We start from the raw sequence: 14399 nt of genomic DNA on the forward strand, positions 1-14399 counted from the left end.
CACCTGCAGCATCGCCCAACAATTGGCCCCGCTGCGTCTCTTTAGAGATCATGTATCGGTCCAGCTTGTTGGACCCAGGACCCGGCTCCCTTCACGCGATCCATCGGTGCGTTCTAGGCGAATATAGGGCCGGCCCGAGATGCGGGATGGGGAAGGGGGTGGGTGGTGGGGGGGGGGGGGGGGGACACCAACAACACTCCACCCCCGGCCCCAACTCGACTCTGACTCGCGACTCACCGCTGATCCAGCACTCCGGGCCGCGTCATGCAGGCGCATGGGTCGCTTCCAGATTTCACCCCCCTGGGGCTACGGAAAGAACAACAAGCTGAAACGCTATTGCCAAGGTTGGTGAGGCACACCCTGACTCCGGTTCCCCCGGCCCCAGGACCGCAATCAGCAAGACTCCAGGGGGTTGGGGGGAGGCACCAGGCGTTCAGGGCAAGGGTACTCCCCAATCCCGGAGGCAACCGCTACACGCATAAGGCACAGCCATTCACCGCCGACACCTGGAGCTGGGGTGCAGGCCACCGCTGGAGGGTGCGTCACCTGTGCAGAGTAGCGAGTGTCTTATCGCTGTGGGTGGCAATTCTGCTCATTAACCCAGGTCTCCCACCACTGTCTGGTGGTTGCTGGACTCCAGCCGATAGGGGGCCCCACCCCCGGTCACACCGCCACTCACCCCTATCTGTGTGCTCAGTTCACCGACGGCCCTCCGATCAGGAGCGCAGCCGTCTCATTGTCCCTGTAGTCTGTTTAGGCAGCTAGGAAAATACTGCATCTACCTTGATGCGGCAAACAGCCGGGTCCGATTTAATGAGGAAGATGCGCCGTCGCCATTTTCGTATCTCGCGGCTGGCACGTTAATCGCCTACAGTGGTTGCTGTCGAGGGGGTGGGGAGATCTCCGGAGCGCCGGCTGGGCCCACACGCCACCTCCGCTGCCCGTAAGAAGCGTTCGCCGGGCTCTCCGGCTCGGAGGATGTTGCCGCTGCTCCCGGATTTGTGGCGCCACCCCCAGGCCGCCAAGGTGCCTCCACGGCCGGACCATCGACTGTGGGTCCCGGCTTTGAGCTCTGCCACAGGCCGCCACTCTCCGAGGCGTCAGTCCTCAGGCTGCAGACGCACCCACAGAGTCGGGGTAAGCGGGTTGGGCTCCACTAGCGCTCCGCTGCTGAGAACTGGATATCTGTGAACCGGATGGCCATTCAGGGTGGATAGGGTCGACGACGTGTGACGGAGCTCACTCGCTATGCGGCCATCTTCTCTCCGCGCTTGGCCACGCCCCCCCCCCCCCCCCGAAACCAGTCAATGTTACCCTATGGAAGAAAAGTGAGTTATCGGCTTTTGGGTAAGTATTCGACTGGCAGAGTTACGGTTCTGGGCATAGACTCAGAGGTCTCCCAGGGTCAGGTAGGTACAGTAGTTACACCCTCAGTGGCAGCCAGGTGCAGAGAGAGTTAGACCCAATGTTATCCTATGGTGGGCAGGAGTCCTTTGGTTGGTGGCTGCTGGCAAGCAGGCCACACAGCTGTGGGAGCTGGGCTCAGTGCAAGTGGGGAAGTAGGTTAGGACAGAGGTTGCACTCCCAGGGGCACTCGGGCGGTTGGGTACAGGGTGCTTTTGAGCCGATGGGCGCTCAATGGATTTCAATGGAGAAGATCAGTGACGAACAAAGGCTGCAAGCTCGGGGGACAAAGATACTTCGGGTGCGACCACCACTTCGAGAGGTAAGTTGGGAAGCTGTAGGTTATGTAGGCACCCAGGAGCTGGACACAGGGAGCTGCAGGGCGCCGTGCGCAGGGGTGTCTTTTAGCGTTGGGAAATCTCAACCTCAGCTGGTCGCGGTGGGTGGGTCCCTGGTTCTGAGGCTGCAGGCGTCGTCAGGAGCGTCGAAGGGGGGTCCTTGGGTGCTGGATTCGGGGGTCACAGTCGCCAGCGGGACGTCCTTGTGGTCTTTGTCCACTCCGGTCCATGCCAGGCTTGGCGGGTGCAGTGTGTGCAGGAGTCGCGGTTCCTGGTTGGCACCAGGGGCTAGTTACTTGCTTTGAGCAGAACCACTGCTCTTGGGAGTCCCAGTCTTTAAGAGTCACAAGGCAGTCAGGTCCTCCGGGGTTTTTGAGATTGCTGACCACTGGAGACGCCGGGGTTTAGCAGGAGCAAGTTCAAGGGTCGACAGGCCTGAAGGGCTGGGGCCAAATCAGTTGGTGTCTTCCTCTTGTTAGCAGCTGCATGGCAGGTCTTCTTGTTTCTTGATCTTCTTGCTTGTTTCGGATTTGGGATCTGAGGAAGGAAGGTTCAGGGTGCCCCAAAATACTAAATTTAGGGGCGTTACAGGTAGGTAAAGGGCAGGGACCAATGGGTCCCTTCCCTGGGGTGGGTACACCCCCTATCCTGCCACTCTCCAGTGGGAGGGGGGCGGGAACCTAGTCCTGATTGGGCAGGGCTCCCCATCTTCAAGATGGCGAGAGCCTGGAGATGTGCTTCACCTCGCCTCCCCCAATTGAAGGGTGGGGTTGGCAGAGGCTGGCACACCCCCTTTCTTTCCTTGGGGTTTCCTGCCAGAGAGGGGATCAGAACCGGTGGGGGCCAGTTGCTGAGTACAGCAAGCGGCCTGGAGAGGCTCACAAAGGCGGCATGCCTTTGAAGCTTCCCCTGCCCATCCTGGGGGAGGAGACCTAGCACCTCACCCAGGATGTGCATTGTTGCAGGCCCAGGAGAGCGGATGGCTCTCTGGCCAGGGGTCCAGTAACATGTCTGCTGGGTGGCAGCCTAGGCAGCCTCTCAGGCAGGACGTGGATTGTGGGTTAGGTTCAGGGAGCAACTCTAAGTTTCCCTCTGTCGTGCATCTTACATTAAATCCCACACTGGCATCAGTGTGAGTTTAATGCGCTGAGAAGTTTGATAGCAAACTTCTCAGTCTTCAGTGTAGCCATCATGGTGCTGTGGAGTTCGTGTTGACGACCTCCCAGCACCATATACTCTTAATGGCAGCACTGCACTCACAGTGCCCAGGAATGGACCTGGGTACTGTAGGGGCACAGGGCTCATGCACCTGTACCCACACCACTGGCATAGAGCACCCAGCTAGAGGGCTAACTGAGGTATGACAGGGCAGTGTGTGCTGTGGGCATGGCACACAGGGATGTGTGCCATGTTGACTCTTTGTTTTGTTCTGCACCAAGACACTCAGCCTGCAAAGGCAGTGTGCGTCAGGGTACAGGGCCTCTAAGGGTGGCACAATAAGTGCTGCAGCCCTTAGAGGCCTTCTCTGGTCACAGGGCCCTGGGTACCTAGGGTACAATTTACCAGGGGCTGACATGTGGACAGAGATGCCAATTGGGTTTTGGCTGTTAGGCAGTTTTAGGGCAGGAACACAGGCCCTGGGCACCTGATTGTCAGGAGCCCGGGGCACACCAAGTCAAAGAGCATCAGTAGTCTGGCAACAAAAAAAAAGAAAAAAGGGTGGGGGGTTTACTGCAACAGAAACCCACTTTCTCACATCGTAAGATCTGTAGAGATAATAATACAAAACTGATTACCTACAATATTCTGGTACCCTACCAAACGTAAGAAAATATGGGCTTCATCATCCTCAACATGTTGGAGAAATGTAACAAAGATGAGACTTACATATGCTGTGGAACTTTACCAAGGTGGAGATTTATTCAATAATGTAATCAACAAATTAGACACTGTTCTTTTAATCACAGTTGAGCAGATCGCCATGTTAGCACTACCAGGATCAGAAGAAAGTAAAACTGCAAAGAAAACTGCAAGGTAGGGACACTTTACATTAGCCCTGGTAAGAAGAGTGGTTATGAGACATTAGAAACACAAAACACAAGGACATGTTCACAAAATGAATCAACATAACAATAGCATACAAGAGATGCACTGCTCAGGTCCATAGAATGGTACAGGGGTACTCTAGTTATGAAGCCTTCAAAATGACCAAACTCAAATATACATTGTTGTACATGAATGCACTTGCTTACTTTTGCTATAAACAATCATTCAGAGTAGTCAGATACTGGAACAGAGGGTGCGAGAGAGATCCAGACGTAAACATTAAAATAATTTCTTGATATTGGATAAAGGTGGGTAAATTGTAATTTGCTATAAAATGTATTGAAGGAAATGTTTCACTGAAAGATGTTAGAAATTTCAGAATAACCTCATCATTGACAATGTTACTTGATAGAAGTATAAAGACTAATAGACAAATAAATTACTCAGTTCAAACTTAATGATGGGTAAAGACAAAAACCTAGAGGCCCAAGTAGTTTATATTTTGTCAATGAACGTAGTAATAGAATGTGTGAATTGTACTAGACAAAAACTGTTTAAATAAAAATTCTCACGATATGATGCCCCTGTGGCGGGGAACTTGGCTCAACCATCTCTCCGCGTTAGAGGGCTTTGTTTCCTAGGATCGAATTGGGATCTCCTACCTGGGTGACGTCTATAGGGGGGGAAATTTGGTGTCATTTCAGGATCTGAAGGATCGCTATGCCCTGGCCAACTCGCAGTTCTTTTGCTAACTTCAACTGTGTCACGCCTTGCAGGCCCACGATCTCTCGAAAGACCCGCTTCCGGATAACAGTCCGCTTGAGGCCAAGATATTTTTGAGGCAGTTGGAGAAGGGTGCTACCTCCTTGGTCTATCGCTCTTTAGTTAGCCACGCTCCCGACAACATGGAGTGCACCAAGCCTTGGTGGGACTTGTGGGTGCGGAACCTGGAAGAGGATGAGTGGTGAGCGGCGTCTGTGTATGCACCCTGGGAACAGCCAATCTCAGCACGACTGCGATTGGTTCAATTTCATTACCTTCATGCAACATACCTCGCCTAACGGCATCTGCAGCGCCTGTCAGCTACTAGCCAAGTGACATGCGCACGTTGTGCACTTCCTGTAGCAGATTACCTCTACGTGGCTTGGGATTGCCCGATTCTGCATCCCTTCTGGGAGGGAGTGGGTTGGGTGCTTTCAACGGTTCTGGGCCATCCATTGGACTTAACCTCACGTAATGTGCTGCTGGGAGAGATTGGGGGTTTGCGGGCGGAGGGCGCCTTTTTGGGGATGGCCTGCTTTGTCACCAAGAGAGATGTTGCATGCGCTTGGAATCAGCAGAAACCACCTACAAATAAACGTTGGCGCAGGGGAGTGGACTGTTGTGCGCTCCAGGAGAAGCCTATTTTAATAGCTTGGGCTGCCCCCAAAACATGAGCAAGTGTGATTGAAATGGTAGGACTATTATGGCTTGTTGATGTGAATTAATGTTTTCATGCTAGGGGGACAGTCTGTCTTCTTGTATTGTTGTAATTAAAATGTTTCCTATTGTGAAGATTTATGTTCCAACGCAAAACTTTCAATAAAGTTGGTTATTAAAAAAAAAAAAGATTCTCAAAAATCTCTTATACACAGGCACCAGCAAAACTCCTAACCAGAGAAAATGATAGGTCCTGATCTCATCAGTCAAACTCATCTACCACTGTAATCAATACTTCTAAACTAACAATGTACAACTCATCTTGTAAGGGAAGCATAATGAACCAAAATAACTTGTTCACTCAATACTTCCCCCTGGAGACTGATCCACAAATATCTATTTCCTTCTCCTGTTGCCACCTGTTACAATATCTCTAATTTCCACTAACACCATCATATGGAGGCCCTCACAGGCCTCCTTGCACCTCAGTGCACAAAACGTAAAAAGCAAACGAGATCAGGACAGCAAATAAGGAATGAAGGAAATACGATGAGGAATGGAAAGAAGAAATAAAGCAGAGAAGTAGCAAAATCAGCTATAAAGAAGGGAGAGAAGAAAAGAAGGAGGAAAGGAAATAAGTAATGTAGGAGAGGCATTAAGATAAAGCCATTTTCCTAGTGGGCCTAACTCACAGCCAAAAAGGAAGAGAGAAATGAGCCAAACCATAACTTAATGCGATGGTGTAGGAAGCTGGCTTTTTATGTAGTGCACTAAAATGAGGTACACTATGTAGAAAATCCATACAAACCTTAATGGCTTAAAGGGGTTAAATTAATAAACCCAGATGCTCTCTTTGTGGTTGCGTGGGTGAACAATTTAGGCTTATCAGAGGGTAGTGTTAAGCATTTGTTGCACACACACACAATCAATAAATGAGACACACTCAATGAGAAACTCAAGACCAATTTAGAAAAATAACGCAGATTTTTATATAAATCTAGACACCAAAATCATCGGAATCAAGTCAGTAATTTAGACGTTATAGGTTTTTACAGGAAAAACAGTAACCAATTACGGCTATCAGATTTGAGGCACAAGCCTCGAACGCGGTAATGGTATCCTACGGGAGAAACATTCACTGCAAAGATGCACTTATAAACGATGCTCAGGATTACTCTTCTGGAATTAAGCTGCTTAGGGGCCAAGGTACAAAGTAGCACCAGCAGTTCGAATTTACCTGCCCTGGTGTGTCCGGGTGCAGAGGATCTGGTCGCGACAGTAGCGTCAGAAGAAAACGCCTGCAAGTGGGGACAAGTTCGGCAGAACCCGAAGGGAGGGTTCGGCTCTTGAGGTTCTCTGGAGCAAGGGGGAACCGTCAGTTGGCTCTGACTCGGGTGCAGAGGTGTCGTGTCGGTGGGTCGCTAGCGTTGGAGGCTCACTTCGTGGTGTCGACCTGGTGATGCGGGGCAAACAGGACAGCAGGGCCACTCTCGGTGCTGGCCTCAGTGATGCCGACGTCCCTTGTCGGTAGGTCGGTCTTGGCAGTGTTGATGGTCGGACTGGACAATTAACAAGCCTTGGCTGCTGCAAGGGCTCCAGTACACAGGGTATGGATGCTGGAGGGTCTAGCAGCTCGAGACTCACTGGGGAGACGGGCCTGACCTCTGGGCGCCACAAATTCCTCTTCCTGGGGTGAAGTTTTCTAGGTGCACCTGGTGGCCAGCAAAACAGTGTACCGGGCAGATGAGGTCGGAGCCTGCAGAGACGTGGTTCCTCCACTTCAAGGGAAATTCGGATTAGTTGGCAAAGAGCTAGCAGCCCTCCAAGGTTTTAGGAGAATACACAGTTGTAGGACGAGTTGGGTCTTTGCAATTGTCGGGGCAGCAGTAGGCAGGCAGGGTTTTGAGCCAAATCCAGAGCTGGTCCACAGTTCTTGTGTTTTCGTCTCTTCTTGGTCCTTCTATTCTCAGTAGAATCTGAGTTCCTGCTGTCAGGGGGCCAACTAAATACTGCATTTAGGGACGTTAAGGGAAGTGTAAGGTACTACCCAATAGGTTTCCTATCCCTGGGGTGAATACACCCCCTATACGACCACTTACTTGGGAGAGTAGGCATAAACCTGACCCAGAGTTCCTTGTTCCACTAGAAACAAGATGGTGGAACCCTTCTTTCATTGTTCACTTCAGGTAGCTCACCTTAGGGGTGTGACTAGCCTGAGAGTGAACACAACTTCTGGCTAGCTAATTTTCTTGCCTGTCCCGGTACCAAATGGGCCTCAGGGCTGTGGGTGGCAGCTCCCAGGTCTGGGGGAAGCCAGGGTTGCATATGAACGGTGGTAGAGGCTTTGAAGCCTCTGGCCTTGATATGCTAAAACACTAGCCATCCTGCTGGAGGAGGTGTGAACTCCTTCTTCCGGAGCAGGCAACGTTCCTGATCTCATAAGAGGGCAGGCTCTCACCTGCATGGGATCAGAAACGTGTCTGTGGTGGCAGGCTGGACGATACCAGTCAGCCAGCACACTATATACAGGTAGGTTTTTTAGGGGCCAACCACAAGGTGCCCTCTACTAAATCTAAATCCAGTACTGGCAACAGTACATATTTATTTAAGACAAGATGTTTGATACCAAACGCCATTGGTTTCAGTGTAGCTGGGGAACTTGTAGTGACCTTTGCCCAGCACATATACAAGTAATTTAATTAGACAGCACAGGGGCATATGATCATGCAGATATGTCCTCACATGTAATATAATGCACCCTGCCTTAGGGCTATAAGGCATGCTGTAGGGGTGACTGACATATGTATTGCATGCAGTGTCTGAGGGCAGGGTGTGTGCCATATAGTGCTTTCAAAAATGGTGCGCACCATTTCACGCAGCCGGAAATGGAAGTCTACATGGATTTGGGTGCCTTAGGGTGGCACATATGCTGCAGCCCTTGGGACCCCTCTTTAGTTCCCATGCCCTAGGTACCAGGGTACCATTTACTCTGGACTTATAGGGGTGCGAATTAGTTCAACAATTGATCCTGTAGTTTGTTTAGGGCAAAAGCACTGGCACAGAGGCCTGGTGAGCAGGGACCCAGTGAACTTTCAGTCGAAAAGCATCAGTACTAGGACAAAAAGTGGAGGTGACCATGTCAAAAGGAGGCACTTTCGTACAGATGGCCAAATAAATTCAGTTTCACCCTTCATTGCCTGAAAACGTCTGTCCACAATTACCATGTCCAACTAACAAGAAATCTTATTCTGGAAATTACCCTGAGCAGGATAGCCAGACCTGAACTGCCCTGCCTGCACCAAGAGGTTCCAAACAAAAACTGATCAAACTTACAAGGGCACTTATTAGGGCAAACAATATCCTGTGATAGAAGGATCTTGCGAAACAGGGCTTTAGAACGGAAAGCAGTATAAGGGTGAAGGTCTAGACTAATAAGGAAGAACAACACACAAGGCTTCCTGTTGACAAGAACGCCTAATTAACTAGGGGTGTGAAAATCATTTTGCCTGATGGCCTGGACATATCATTTGGAGTCCAGAACAACAAGGTTTCATGTTTATTTTCTCCACTGGAGTAGGCCCAATGACCTGCAGCAAAAACTTCCAATTTCCTAGTAAGACTGCTACACTATGCATATGTGAAAAAGGACTAACAGCCACTCAGGCATGGTTTGTACCCAAATGTATAAGCTGTCAAAACTTGTATACATGATTAATTAGTGCAAAGCCTTTACTATTAGGGTGAGCACTCCAAGAAATACTGGGAGCTCAGCTTGCATTATCAAAAGAGACCCTAGTATAAAAATGTATTCAACATGTAAAAAATAAATAAGGCTATTTATGCTTCCAGAATGCGCCCTGAATACAAGTAAAAGCATGAAAGCAAGACTGGTGATTGTTTCCTTTGCAAATAAAACACACAAGAAAAAAATAGCAACTTGTCGGAAAATGTATCATTAGTTGGGTTGGACAAATGTCCATCTCAAAGGATAAGGTCACCAACTGCTAGATAGATGCCACACAAATAAAATAAAATAACCCTGTGCTCAATCCCTGGTAATGTAACTTAAAGCAGTCGGGCTTAAATCAAAGGCGAAGAAGTATTTATGCAGGGTATGCAAAGTATACAAATTCACACAAAAACATAATAAAATTACGCTACCAGTTGTAAAATAAATACAGAGAAAATTTTTATGAGTAAATTAAGATAAATATTACAACAATTCAAAAAGGGAAAAAAGAGGCATGAATTTTTAAAGATTTAAGTTCAAATATCACCAAAAAGCACAAAGCACTAGTGGTAGTCTATGGACTGGGACTAGATGCAATTTGAGGCCGGCCACTATAGAGCCCTGGTCTGATACAACAAATGGATTGCTCCCAGTGACAGTCTGAAAGACAAAAAGTTTGACAAAGTTTCCAAGACCCACTTTAGAAAGGTACTTTGTCCCTTTTTTTAAGTAAAGCACCAAAATTAACTTGGATGAAGTTGAAATTCAATCCAATGCCTCAGAACTTCCGATCAGATACTTTTCCCCCACAGGTCCCCTAAGGCTATGGAGAAGGTGTCTCCAACCTTTTCTGTAATGAGAGCTACTTCTGACCAGTGAACATTGCTGTGATCTACTGAAGGCCATGTAACTCGTGCATTATTACTAGGCACCCACTCGCCCAGCCTCATTGACTTTAAACTCGATGTCCATGGATCTCGATACTATAGTTTGAACAAAATACGGTGACTAGGGGTACTATGACAGGGATGCCATGCACATCAGTGAGTGCATGGTCTGTAGGGATGTATGAACATGTGTGTGAATGAACAGGATGTATGTGTACGGGTGACAGAGAGCCTGTGACGTATATACTTGTGGCACAGGAGATACCTTTCGTCATATGTGGCAACGTTACATGTACAATACAAACATATAACCATTTTTTTTTTTTAAATGGGAGAAATGTCAGGCCAGATGTATGATACTTTTTTATGTCTCAAATGGACCAATTTTCCAAATCGGGCCATTTGCGACTGGAAAAAAGCATTTTTCTAAATACCAACCCCTATTTTGCAATTTCGTAACCTATTACCGAATGTGATTCGGTGGTAGGAAGGGGTGTGTTTAGGGCATCTCTTCCTGATAGCAACTCACAGAGGTATGTGCAAATGATTAGCGACCAAAATGCAGTAGCAAAACATTAACATTGTACTGCGTACTTCAAGTAGGTGGTAACCCATTCGCAAATGGCAAGGGGGTCCCAAAGGAACCCTTCACCTTAGTGAATGGTTGTAAAACTTTTTTTTAAGAGCAGGCAGTGGTCCCACAGATCACTGCCCACGCATAAAACATCAAAAGAAAACTTTTCATTTTTCCTTTTTGACACTCATGCTGTTTTCCTTTAAGGAAAGCAAGCTGCATTTAAAAAAGGTTTTTTTTCAAAAGCAATCACAGACATGGTGGTCTGCTGGACCCTCGATATCGTACATCTGGCCCTTATAGTGCAGAAAAAAATGTTCTTTAAAAATGTTTATAATAATGAACATTTTCCTGCACTTTATACTTCCTCAATATAAAAAATGGCTGTAATTTTCAGTTATAAATATGGCAGTGCGTCTACTAGCCAATGTGAGCAAGATGCCTGCTGTGTGTAAATGCGACACTTTGAAATGGGAGAAAATTCAATGAAGATTTAACTTTATATGCATTACATAAAACTAGTCTTTTTAATTTTCTCTCATTTAAAAGCATTCAGAAATACCATTTCGTTCTCCTGCTCCAATATTGAGTTTGGAACCACTTTTATTTAAGAGTTAAATACCTCAGTGCTTCGGTTCTGAACCTCTGTGACCCACATGGGCCACAAATCTGATTGAGCACTGCTCATTATCAGGCTCCGCTTTCTGCAGCTGGATAATAATGTAAAATAAACATGAGCCTTTCCTTAACTTTAAAAGGAAACCATAACATAAATGTATTGCAGTCCTTAGTTGAAAATTAACTCAAGGCTGGGAGCTTCTCTAAAGGTTTGGACAAGTACTTTTTTTTTTACCAAATTCCACCCCTTTGTTCACCCAGGGGCCTAGCCGAGATAATGGCAGAATAAAATTCTTCTTTTTGATCATCAGCCTCTTGAGTGACACCTTTCTAGTTTCTGAAACGATTGCATCTGAATGAGGAGCGGTCCGATCACGGGAAGGAATCAAACAAGTGGAAAGCAAACCCTTGTGTTGTTACATGTCCACGGCTTTGTAGAGTAGCAACAATGAAAATACAGGTGCTGTTACCCAATTCTTTGATAGACATTTTATCAACCATAGAACCACAGTGAGCTTTGTACCTAGGACTTTCAGGTTGCCAACATAATGCCCACAATTCGACCAATGTCCAACTGTTCTATTTTAATGGCCATATCGGATGGTTACATGTATCTGCTAATAAGTCAGCTCTATTGGGTTTCTGTATCCACTGCAGAAATCTGTGTGTATCCACGAGGGGGTCTCAGCTCCCACTACCAGTAAAATAGCACACAATATTTGTGTACCTATTGTAAAGCAGTGCATATAAACTGTGGGTCACATGTCTGCCTGAGGAAGACAGCTCACTAAGCTATTACATTTGTTGCAGATATGTACGTGTAACCGGTAGGTTACACGCAGTAAGACAGCTCAGTGGAGCTTGCACTCCTGCAAAGAACTGAATACAATGTGCAAGTTTAAATTCCTATAAACTAACAAAATATTGCCCGTGGGTGAGAAATGAATACTATTGATGAGGGCAACTTGCACCTATCGTTAAATGCCAGTTTGCATTCGGCACTACCCATATTGCATTGCTCAGTCTAACAATTCACCTGGACCTACAATACATCATGTATAAGAGGCATAGGTAAGCTATTTTTCCTATCTACAAAATACACTGATATATACATCTCTGCTTTCATTGTTGTTCTATGCATCTCCGTTTTTAAAGTTTAACGTGGACAATCGTCAGCCTTCTCAGAGAACTTGTGAAAGTGTGCCAGGTCGAACTCTCTGTAAGCGCTTCGTCCACTTCTGAATTAACAACACAGCAGTCTGTTTTAGTGCCCGTTTTAGCCTCGTTCCTCAGATACCGCGAATCTGCCTAATCGTTTTCTTTTCCATCTTTGCGATTCCTACCTCTTTGTACCAGGCGGCTCCTGTGTCTGACCGTAAGATCCCCCTAACTCCAGGCTCATATCCGTGTGTCAGTTCCTTACTCAAAGGGTAGTATATTCGTCTCCACCGGAAATAAACAGTGTCAGCAATAATAACACGCATAACTCCCTAATTTTCAACTCCATTAATGCGAAGACTTTGTATTTCCCCACTCCTAGCCGAGCCTTCTGGTTGGTCTAACTTCACAAGTTACCGGAAATGAAAGACTGATGGGACTTGTAGTCCCGCTTTCCCTTGGCTCACCATAGATCCGTGTAACGCCCCGCCCCACCCTCTATCACAGACTAAAGTTAACAGCGCGGTGGCCATTTTAAGAAAGGTCATATGAAGAGAACGCCCAACAGCGTCTCAGGAAACAGGTTCTGCCATAGCTATGACGCGGAAAGACTAATAAGAATGCAATTGACAATCGTTTTGGCTTTTGGAAAATAGAAATATTTTTCCACATTTTTATTCCACGGTTCTCTGTCTAACAAAGGTACAGAATAGGCAACAACAGTGCACACCTTACATCAGCTAATCAAATTTACCACTGTCTTAAAGTGTTGGCAAAGCCAATTAGTTCTTGCCTTTTGGGTGCCTGCTAGGGTGACCAGGCGTCCCGGATTTGCCTGGACAGTCCCGGGTTTTCACCAGCAGTCCCGGCAGATTTCGGCAATATTGGCACATGCCCCGGTTTTTAGAGGGGGTTGACTGAAAACAGTGAGAGGCACTTTTTTGGATGTTCTAAAGTTGTGCTAGTTTGCAACTGTTATAAGTAAGCAATTTAATTAATAAGTATGATTTTGGTTGTAAAAATTACATTTTATTTACTTTCTTAATACATTGTCTGTGATCCTATGTTGATGACAGCTGTCATTCTGCGCCATTCCGTGGATAAAAAATTGTCCTTCTATATTTCCCATATGTCCCGGTTTTTGGTTCTCAAGATCTGGTCACCCTAGTGCCTGTGCAACCTTTTGACTTCATGGAAATGACACAGCCACATATTTGTTTATTTTTCATTTACTGTTGCAAAATGGCAGATGACAGTCTGAGTGCACTAAATATAAACACAAATAGAACATGCTCAAAAGCGCATTTTGTAAAAGGAGCATCTTAATCGCAAATTCCAGCTGCTAGGCCTCCTACTTACTAGATTTTTTTTTTTTTTTTTAAAGATTGTGGATTTAAATTCCACGATACTGGGCACTATTATCTCTTTCCCACCTCTAATTTACTCATTGGCTGGATCATTAACTCTGCTTTAGTTATTTGCTAACTTGGTCCTCCGATGGACCTTTTTGTGTCGCACTGAGGGGAAAGAGAGTTAGCATCACTTGTCTGATTAATGAATTTACAGTGCCATATATGCCAACCCTCCCGAGGCGGGAGACTACCGATTTCAAGACTAGTATCTCGCCTCCCCATTCCTGCATCCAAAAACCTGATTCCTTTGCGGGCTTCAGCTGACAGGGCCTGGTATTGTGTAACTCGATGTATGCACTGCCAGTAACCTGCTCCTGCAGGCCAGTGTGCACAACACATGCATCACGCTCTCTCTGCCTCCCTCACTGACCTTTTCAGTGTGTGTTTGCTCCCCCCACCGCGCAGCTCCACCTAGTAGTGGTCTGCCCTCCTGAGTCCTAGGCTCATAATTCGAGGCCATCCTTCACTCACAGGCCCCTGCGTGTGCCTCATCCCTGGTGGCCCTTGTTCTGTCTGCTGTTTCCTTTTTTCTGTTGGTGTTGTTTATTTTATTTTATTGCATTTTCTCTATTTCTTTGCACTGCCTTTTGTTTTTACTGCTCACTTCTGTCCTTTACTCTCACTCCGTTTCCCTACTTCCCGCCCTCGCTGCTGCTCGCTCCCTGCGGCCGTCCCCTTCTAAGCACCATTTTCCTTCCTCCCAGCTGAGCAGCCCTCCTGCCTCCCCAACACTACTTACCGGTGGCTGCGGTGTGGCCGTACCGGTGGCGTGCCAAAGGCAAGACGGTCTGTGCCTGGCTGCGCCTGGACCGT

At 47.1% G+C, this 14399-nt stretch overlaps 1 protein-coding gene across 2 annotated transcripts in view; it reads right to left on the minus strand.

The window, feature by feature from the left end:
- DDIAS (DNA damage induced apoptosis suppressor) overlaps positions 1–12553 on the minus strand; it is a 163095-nt gene extending 150542 nt beyond the window's left edge. The window contains exon 1 of one of the 2 annotated variants that reach the window (XM_085623235.1): positions 12360–12553. The gene's annotated coding sequence lies outside the window, so the exon portion shown is untranslated. The remainder of the gene's footprint in view (positions 1–12359) is intronic. The other variant, XM_085623234.1, reaches the window with a different exon arrangement.
- Positions 12554–14399: the final 1846 nt, after the last annotated feature.

Source organism: Triturus cristatus, chromosome 8 (genome assembly GCF_964204655.1).
Source record: "Triturus cristatus chromosome 8, aTriCri1.1, whole genome shotgun sequence".
NCBI classification, from domain to species: Eukaryota; Metazoa; Chordata; class Amphibia; order Caudata; family Salamandridae; genus Triturus; species Triturus cristatus.